The sequence below is a fragment of the Lepisma saccharinum genome, chromosome 28 (genome assembly GCF_977018435.1).
Source record: "Lepisma saccharinum chromosome 28, izLepSacc3.1, whole genome shotgun sequence".
NCBI lineage: Eukaryota > Metazoa > Arthropoda > Insecta > Zygentoma > Lepismatidae > Lepisma > Lepisma saccharinum.
The window spans coordinates 43,064,015-43,074,860 of NC_139256.1; positions in this window are offsets into that span (position 1 = coordinate 43,064,015).

Below are 10,846 nucleotides of genomic sequence, written 5' to 3' on the forward strand. Positions count from 1 at the left end.
TTGTTAATCAGTGCTTTTTTTTCTGGGAGGAAAGGTTCCGGTCAGGTACTTTTCAAATTGGTTTGTTCTTGCGTTCATCATGAAAACAATTTAAAATATTGTGGCAAAATAAAAAGGTGCAAGACGAAAAGTGCTGGTTATTATTATTATTTTACAAAACATAAAATTGAAATTATATTGAAAACACTGGCGTTGTTAACAAGTTCAGGCTTGTGTACGCTATTTAGGTACACTATACAACAGGCATGTCAAACACGCGTCCCGCGGGCCGCATGCGGCCCTCGATATATTTTTGTGCGGCCCCTTTGCTATTACCTGTTTTTAAGTAGTAGAGCCTTCAGATATAGTAGTTGCTAAAATATCTGTGTTATTATATAACACATGTGAAATTTCACACGTTTTCCTCTTGGACAGGATATACCCGTCGGTAGGTTAAAAAATTTGGTCGTGTTGCATTATTGGGCTGGTTGACGAATGTAGTGATTGCCAGTTGTTCCGAGTCCAAGGCTACGTCATCTGCCTGCTTGGTGTGCAGATCAACCATTAGTGTACCGAAGTTATATAATGTCAAACGTCATTATGAGCAACACTACAACCAATACGACGGATTAATGAGGCAAGACAAGCTGAGAGAGTTGAAGGCAGGATTAAAACAACAACAACAAGGTATGTTTACTAAAGTAGCTCAAGAAAACGAAGCTGCGGTACGCACAAGCTACGCATTGTCGAAGTTGATAGCTAAACACTCAAAACCTTTGGTCGAAGGCGAGTTTATTAAACGGTGCCTGGTAAAGCTGCTGAAATAGTTAATCCCGCAAGTGTAAAAGCTTTTCAAGGCATTTCACTATCCCGCAACACGGTTGCTGAAAGAGTAACCGAACTGGCCTGTGATTTGAGTGATCAAATTAAAACAAAAGTGTCAAATTTCATTGCTTATTCCATCGCTTGTGATGAGAGTACAGACATCGGTGGTGTAGCTCACTTAGCTGTGTTTCTTCGTGCTTGTGATGAGGAGTTCAACATTTTCGAGGAGCTATTGGACATTGTACCGTTGCATCACACTACTACCGGTGAGGATATATTTATTACTGTTCGTGAACTTTTGCGGAAGTATGATTTACCTCTGTCAAAGTTATCCTGTGTAGCTACGGATGGTGCCCCTTCAATGACGGGAAAAAACAATGGTTTTGTGACAAAACTGCAAAACTAATCATCATGTGCATTGCATCATTCACCAAGAGGTCTTGTGTTCAAAAGTAATCAACATGGAAAGTGTGATGAAACCTGTGAAAAAAGCTATCAACTTCATACGATCCCGTGGCTTAAACCAGCGACAATTTTCTGCTTTCTTAGCAGATTTAGAAAGCGAATATTCTGGAGTGCCCTATTACACAGAAGTGCGCTGGCTATCGTGTTCTATGGTTCTTGAAAGATTCTGGAACTTGAAAGATGAAACATGCCAATTTTTAGAAATGAAAGAACATAACACCAGCCTTTTTTCGCAACGAACGTGGTTACAAGATCTTTCCTTTCTTGTTGATATAACTAAACACTTGTCAGATTTAAATTTGAAACTGCAAGGAAAAGATAAATTAATCACCAACATGAATGATCAAGTCAAAACATTCGAGCGTAAGTTATTGCTTTGGGAAAAACAGTTAAGAAACGAAGACTTGACGCACTTTCCAAATTGTTCTAAATACAGATCAAGTTCAAAGGACCCTGTTTTGTACAAAAAGTACGCCGAAAAATTTCAGCTTTTGAATACTGAATTCGGGAAAAGGTTCCACGATGTTCGTTCTTTCGAAGATGAGATCTCCTTGTTTTCAGCCCTGTTTACGACTGACGTAGAAAAAGTGGCAGCACATTTGCAGATGGAAGTAATTGGAATTCAGTGAGACTCAACTTTGAAACAAAAGTGCAGCGAAGTGGGCATCCCTGACTTTTACAAGTACTTGCCTGCACGTTTTCCAGAAACCCGCAAATTTGCGTGTGAAATAATTTCCATGTTCGGTAGCACTTACCAGTGTGAAAAATTTTTCTCACTCGTTAAAGGAAACAAGTCACCAACGAGATCCAGATTATCAGAGGTTCATCTTAGCTGTGTTCTGAAAGTAGCTGCTTTAAATAAGATGTCTCCTGATATTGATAAGTTGGTGGTACAAAAAAGATGCCAGCTGTCAGGCAAGAAGCAATGATCAAGTTTCAATGAATGTTCAATATACTTTATTAAGCGTTATGTTAGTCATTCTTTAAAATAAAGTATTAAAGATAATTTAATTTTTTCCTTGCGGCCCGCCCCATCTAACACTACTGACTATTGGGCCCAGTTCAGATTTTGAGTTTGACATGCCTGCTATACAACATGGGTTCGATACTCGGTGGAGGCACATAGTGGTTCGAATCCCACTTTAAACTGTAGGTCCAGTCCCGATTAGCCTTACTGTGCCTAAAGTGGACTTAAAACAACAACTCAACTATACAACATGCTTTCCTTCTTAATGCATTGACACTTCCAGTTTTTTGTACCTTTTCATTTACAGGTCCAGTAACAGTTTGCAATTAAAATGTCATTTTCTGGAGTTTGACGAACGTTGACTTACCTCCCCCTCCCCTTCTGACCCTTCATTTATGAATGGTATTTTAAATAACGACCAGAACTTACCCTAGAAGGGCCCGACAAAATGGACACTAGAATATAATCGGCCAGCCTCTCTCTGTAAAATGTTTACAAAATTTGTTAAGAATCGGCTTGCTTGAAGCACAAACACACACACACATACCTGTTCACAGTCTGTCCCGGAAATCTCTGGAGCCAAGGAACGAGGACAAGTCTCTGCGCAAGTCGTGACTCGAGTGTGTTCGACCAATGAACGCATGAGAGAGGAAGTGAGTGCATGGAGGGGAAAACGCGACTAGAGTTATTCGTGCGGCCTAGTTCCACATGTTCCCTAGACATTCTGTGTTTCTCCACGGCGTCATGAAAGCCACGTTCAATGTCATCTTGAATCGAAATGAACGATTTTATGCATATTTTCTAATCGATTTTTCTTCTGTATTGTAGGCTAGGCTTCGGATGGCCTAGGATATATGCTTGCACTCTTGTGTTGATAAAAACGATAAAATATATTGTCACGTGGAACATATTTCATAACTGCAGGGTGGCTACTAACCGGGAATTCCGGGAATTCTGTGTGAATTATTGGCTCCGGGAATTCTGCGTGAATTCTGCTTGAAATTTTCTCCGTAGACGTGAAAGATTGCAACTTTTATTAATCCAAATCCTATTGAATTTATACATATTTATAAATGAGGACTGAGGAAAGTTTTTGACAGTTTAGTTTTAATTTTTATCTAGGAAGGAAAACAATGCTGTGCGAAAAATAAAACAGAATTCTCTCGATCCGTTTACTTTGTTAAGTGTCCTTTGTTGAGCAATCTGACAGACGGAAGATTATTCCAAGATATCTTGAAGATGGTTAGGTAGATTTGAGTTTGAAATTCTTATACAATTAACAATTTTTCGTAGGTTAGTATATCCCGTAACATTTGTGAAATTCTTACACAATTAACAATTTTTCGTAGGTTAGTATATCCCGTAACATTTGTGAAATTCTTACACAATTAACAATTTTTCGTAGGTTAGTATATCCCGTAACATTTGTGAAATTCTTACACAATTAACAATTTTTCGTAGGTTAGTATATCCCGTAACATTTGTGAAATTCTTACACAATTAACAATTTTTCGTAGGTTAGTATATCCCGTAACATTTGTGAAATTCTTATACAATTAACAATTTTTCGTAGGTTAGTATATCTCGTAACATTTGTGAAATTCTTACACAATTAACAATTTTTCGTAGGTTAGTATATCCCGTAACATTTGTGAAATTCTTACACAATTAACAATTTTTCGTAGGTTAGTATATCCCGTAACATTTGTGAAATTCTTACACAATTAACAATTTTTCGTAGGTTAGTATATCCCGTAACATTTGTGAAATTCTTACACAATTAACAATTTTTCGTAGGTTAGTATATCCCGTAACATTTGTGAAATTCTTACACAATTAACAATTTTTCGTAGGTTAGTATATCCCGTAACATTTGTGAAATTCTTACACAATTAACAATTTTTCGTAGGTTAGTATATCCCGTAACATTTGTGAAATTCTTACACAATTAACAATTTTTCGTAGGTTAGTATATCCCGTAACATTTGTGAAATTCTTACACAATTAACAATTTTTCGTAGGTTAGTATATCCCGTAACATTTGTGAAATTCTTACACAATTAACAATTTTTCGTAGGTTAGTATATCCCGTAACATTTGTGAAATTCTTACACAATTAACAATTTTTCGTAGGTTAGTATATCCCGTAACATTTGTGAAATTCTTACACAATTAACAATTTTTCGTAGGTTAGTATATCCCGTAACATTTGTGAAATTCTTACACAATTAACAATTTTTCGTAGGTTAGTATATCCCGTAACATTTGTGAAATTCTTACACAATTAACAATTTTTCGTAGGTTAGTATATCCCGTAACATTTGTGAAATTCTTACACAATTAACAATTTTTCGTAGGTTAGTATATCCCGTAACATTTGTGAAATTCTTACACAATTAACAATTTTTCGTAGGTTAGTATATCCCGTAACATTTGTGAAATTCTTACACAATTAACAATTTTTCGTAGGTTAGTATATCCCGTAACATTTGTGAAATTCTTACACAATTAACAATTTTTCGTAGGTTAGTATATCCCGTAACATTTGTGAAATTCTTACACAATTAACAATTTTTCGTAGGTTAGTATATCCCGTAACATTTGTGAAATTCTTACACAATTAACAATTTTTCGTAGGTTAGTATATCCCTTAACATTTGTGAAATTCTTACACAATTAACAATTTTTCGTAGGTTAGTATATCCCGTAACATTTGTGAAATTCTTACACAATTAACAATTTTTCGTAGGTTAGTATATCCCGTAACATTTGTGAAATTCTTACACAATTAACAATTTTTCGTAGGTTAGTATATCCCGTAACATTTGTGAAATTCTTACACAATTAACAATTTTTCGTAGGTTAGTATATCCCGTAACATTTGTGAAATTCTTACACAATTAACAATTTTTCGTAGGTTAGTATATCCCGTAACATTTGTGAAATTCTTACACAATTAACAATTTTTCGTAGGTTAGTATATCCCGTAACATTTGTGACTTGTGTTTGTAGATGTATTTCGAGTCTGGGTATGTGAAATGGCAAATGTAAACTACGGACCTCAAATTAAATGTTTTAAATATACCATTTAATTGAATTGAATTACATTTTTTGGATACATTTGAATGAGATCCTTTATATTGTAAATATATTCGTGTTTATGGGTGTTGAGAGGCGGTAATACGTAAGGTTGAAATAGAGAAAACTTCTGCTTGTATCCTTGAATTTTTGGAAAGTTCGCCTTGAAATCCGGGAATTATGCTTGAATTTTATCATGGTCGTAGAATAGCCACCCTGAACTGGCAGTCTTGTATCCTCACATCTTTATCAAGGCTTCAGAGACCCCCTCAGGGGTCCTCGAAAGACAGATTAAAAACCACTGATCTAAATGATTAGCGAGGCAAGCTTTCATATGTGTTTTTGATTTGAACATTAGTTGTGATAAAAACATCACAGATGGCGTTGCACTACTACATCCGTTTTTCCTGTACATATCACATTCACAGAATATTGTCCTCGTTGTGTACCGAGAAGACAACTGTCACAGCGGTCGGTCTTTAAGGGGAATTTGGGAGGCCATCAACGTTATCCTGTTTTTTGTCCCCATAGAATGGAACATGTAAATGAAGCGCATCGTATGGTCGATAGCGGCTATTAAATCGCATGTCCTCATGGGACAGGGTTTCTAGTGCTCGGGTGCAATTAGGGCCAGGGTCATCGATCGCTAATAGCACAGAGTGATTATCGTTCAACTTGTCCCTACGTGACCACAAATGAAAGTAGTCGTGACATTGACAGCGTGCAGAGAGGAGCACTAACCGAGAAAACGAGGTTGGAGTGTAATGTATGTTTTGATTGAATTTTTGATACTGAGCGTCGCTTTCCTCCCACGTTTGGCTAAGCGATTCGATGAGGATGAGTGATGAAGTTTATGAAGAAGGCAAAGTCACAAGATTCGAACCCGGGACCCCACTGTGATAACCAGTGGCGCAGGAACGTTTTTCATTTGGGGGTACAAAATTCAGCCTCCCATATATATATATATATATATATATATATATATATATATATATATATATATATATATACACACATACACACACACACACACACACACACCATCACACACACACACACACACCATCACCCCCCCCCCCACACACACACCTACTACTACTACTATACCTAGCTGGTACGTATGTAGAAATACATTTTGGGGATCCAACAAAGTGTCGCAATAATAATAATTATACATAATAATAATTAGAATAATTATATTTAATTAAATTAAAATATTAATTAAATATGTAAATTAATTAATGTGGCATTGTTATTATTACATGAATAGGTAAAATATAGTAAAAGAATAGATATACAGAACAGCACGTACTTATTATCTAGCTTTCGTGTAGTTAAGATCGCCAAGATTTGCATGAAAACAACTGCCCTGGCAAGGATTTAATGTCAAATAGAAAAATAATAGAATATTTATTGTATAACAAAAAAGGAGTTAGATTCAATTAACGAAAAGTGAAGTTGCTGATCAATATTTTATGGACATTATCATTAGTACTGTACATAAATATTTGGAACTCTTCAAAGCCGTATGAGCCAATTTCCTTGCCTTCCAATAAGTTCAGCGGAAATAATCATCGATTATACCTATATCTAATGCTAAACAATTATATTTTGATTATTTACTTTTACTACTTGGTAAGTCTTTCGGGGGTGGGTCCGGCCCCCTTGGACCCCCCCCCCCCAAATACATCCTTGATACCTAGGTATGATGTGAAGCCATGGGAAACATTCTATTTTAGAACAACACACACGAATGTCCTCTTATTTAATCCAAAATTTGCATAAATATATTATTTCTTTGTTTTTTCTTAGAATTTATGTTGTTTTTTTAAATAGATTTTAAAACCTGATAACAATTCTGAAACATATAAAGCTCTGGACCTCGTTCAGGGCTCATTTGGATTTAACGGAACGGAAAATCAGGAGTTTGAAATGTGAAAATTGCGAACAAAGATACATCTATTCATTTTAATGCAGGTTGAGATTAAAGGGGGTGAGGAGGATCTTGAGCCACCCCAACCAAGAATAATCATCTCCCACCCACTGGATATAGAAACCATATTATTGAATATATCATACTTATAGAGTTCCACTTCAGTTCAGTTCATTCTAATGTTATAGTCCCATAGCTACGCATAAAAATATATTTAAACAATTTATGGCAGATGTGTACCACGTCCAATGTCCTTTAGAAGTATTTCGTATTTTCTCAGACATCTATAGGGTGTTGTATTAAAAAAGGAAAAAAAAATAATTTAAGATGGTTCCCGATCAACTCGTAAGAAGTCTAACTTTGAAATATTTAGCATAGAGCGCTATGACGCCAGGGGTCCCGGGTTCGAATCCCAGCCTGGGCATGGATGTTATTTGTGAAGTCCATCAATTCCATCATATCATCATTCATCCTCATCTTCGCGATTAGCTAAAAGTGTCAGAAATGCGAAGCAAAATAAACCAATTGTATCAATCAAACATTCCCATCTCACTAAATGACCTTGTGAATCCAATCCAAAATCTACCAATAGAATCTGCAGTGTCTCATTTATCTCGTGCATTCATCTGACTAATGAAATTTTGTTACAGTTTGACTTGAGGGTTTAATTTAAAATGGCGTTGTGTTTGTGTTGTATTCGATATCAAAATCAGATTTTAAGCAATTAATGTCCAATTATATTATTAGTATACCTAATACATAGGTAAAAATAAGTCCCCCCCCCTTTGATAAAATCACAGATTGCACCCTGTTTAAATGTCTAGGAAAAAATTCATTTCACCTAGGAATGATATCCCGATGCGATGAGTCTAGAATTGTCACAGCCTCATCTAGTCTCATGTGTGGTGAGGTCCTTCTCGTTCTTGTTTGTGTTTATTTTAGTTTCGGTTTCCACACTGAAATTATTAAAACACATTCTAGATCCATTTCATGCTCAGATAGCTTAGGGACTCTATTTTATAAAAAATCTCTTAATACAGTTTATAGTTTGAAGTATAGTTTTCCGAACACCCTCTTACAAAGTTATTAAAAATATGGGTGAGGTACAGTAGTAGTACATTGTACCCCCCAAGTTGGTCTGTCGTGTCTCCTCTCGTTCGGGTATTTTGTTTCGGAAAATTCCATTTTAAATATTCAAAAGAAAATGGGGTCAGTCATACACTCTTCAGATGAAGATTTGTATCTTATCTTCGAATCGACGTGACCATTTCTTTAGAAAAGTGTACCCCCCTTACGCAAAGGAGCATTCGTCTGCAGCGTGATTTTCTGAGAGCAAATCTGATTCCATCGTTCCACACACATTTTAAACAATTTTCATCTCCTTAAAGATGTTTTCAAGAACATAGGTCAATGTTTTCAAGAACATAGGTCAATGAACTAACTAGTAGCAAGCACAATGTATTAGAATCAGTTTACAATGGTTTGAATTTCTGTGGTAAGGAAGATAATGCTTATAAGTTATAAAAAATATTCACTTTTTTATTGGGCGAATTTAAAATAGGTTCCTTTAACAATAGCACCTTGCGCGGGCTGTCAAATTACGAAAGGGGGGGTACAGGGGGTACAACTCAATTGACGGATTTAGGGGTACAATGTACCCCTGTACCCCCCGTTCCTGCGCCACTGGTGATAACCACCATGGAGGTAAGCTGTAACATATGCTGAACAACTTTGATGTGCCCTTCATTTTTTCCACTTTTCTCATCATTTTGAGTATAAATATTTCATCGGGAGTTGATCAGTGCTGTCAGTTTGTTCTCTTCGAGATTATGTTTGTGGATTACCATATGTTTTCTGTAATTTTCGTCACACATACTGAGTTAATCCCTTTAAATAAGGCCACGGACGCTTCTATCTTCTTCCACCTGTTGCGTCCTTCGTCGTTGACCTCAGCTTAACGCTCTTCCAAGATAGAGGTTCTAGGTTAGATCCATTTGTTTGTTATCCATTATCATTTGATCCGTTCATCTTTCAACCTGTTGCTTCCATGTAAATAATTTATATTATTGATTATTATTTTTATTAGTGAATTCTTGTTCGAAAAAAAAACATAAGCGGGTATACACGAAGTAAAATTGCATTATTCGTTGTGATTTAAAATCACAATGTATTATGGTGGTATATGAGCATATTTTTATATATAGAAGACTAGCTGATTGCCTGACGTTGCCCGGCTATTTATTTGTCCCAATCTTCTATTAGCCAGGAAAATAATGAATTCTAACTATAGTGTAAAATGTAACTAACTTTATTTAATCGTGAATGTCACCAATTAGCTTAGACACTCCGAAAACTATGGATTCGACACTAATCTACGTCATTTGTGGCTTTTTATTTTTCACCCCTCACCTCCCATGCCGATAGGTAATGAACTTGAAGTTGAACCGCATTGGGAGTGTCACGAAAACTATGGATTCCTCACTAATATCGAGTTTTCGCGTCTGTTTGTGCGGAATTTAATATCGGTGGTTTTCGATTATTTTTACATGTCACCCCTTCCCACCCCACCCCTAGGGCTGCAAGGGATGTTTAACCCCGAAAGTATTATTTCCAGATTGCAAGTGATACGTGTACCAAGTTTGGTTGAAATTGCTCCAGGCGTTCGAGAGTTATGCCGGAACAAACAAACATACACACACACCCACATACATCCATTTTTATATTATTATTAAGCTTCTTGCTTTTTTGAGTTCTGATTTTAAGTCCACTTTATGCCGTATGCAGCTACCCTGCAAACCCACTTTTAGGACTTTTTACATTACTGCAATCTTATGTTAGCCAGTGCTCCAAGACTATTTTCTCACCGCCGATGGTTTCAGGTTCGAGTCCTGACCTGGGCATGTGTGTACCTTGTTGTGTGTACCTTTATTGACAAAATATATATGTACATACATCATCAGCATACTGTAGAAACTGAAATGTGGAAACTATTATTGTTTTAATATCTGATAAATAAACATTAAATAATAATGGGCTCAGAGGACTTCCCTGTGGTAGTCCTTGTTCAATATATTTTGGTCCTACCATTTCTGAACCAAAATGAAAATAAAATTGCCTTTTAGATAACAATTTCCATGTCAATATGAGTATACGATGTGGCACTTTTAGTAGTAATATCTACATTGTCATATGCACTTTGAATATCAATAAAGGCTGAAAGTAATGATTTGTTTCTTTTAATATATAAATATGAGAAGATAATGTTACTAATGCATCCTGGGTTCCATAACCTTTACGGAATCCCATTAGTCTAGGAGAAAATACCTTTTGACCTTTTATAAACCACTCTAATCTTTTTAATAGAAGCTTCTGGAAAATGTTTGCCAATAAGGAACTAAGAGCTATTGGGCGATATGACTGACCCAACGAAGGTTTTTTTTTCCTCGTTTTAGAATTGGTATAATAATTTGATAGGGCCATACAACAGGAATTTGACCCGATAAGAATATTTGATTAAACATTTTACATAACATGCTTAGCGCATTATGTGGAAGATTTCGTACCATACAATATGTAATTCCATCAATGCCAGGAGCACC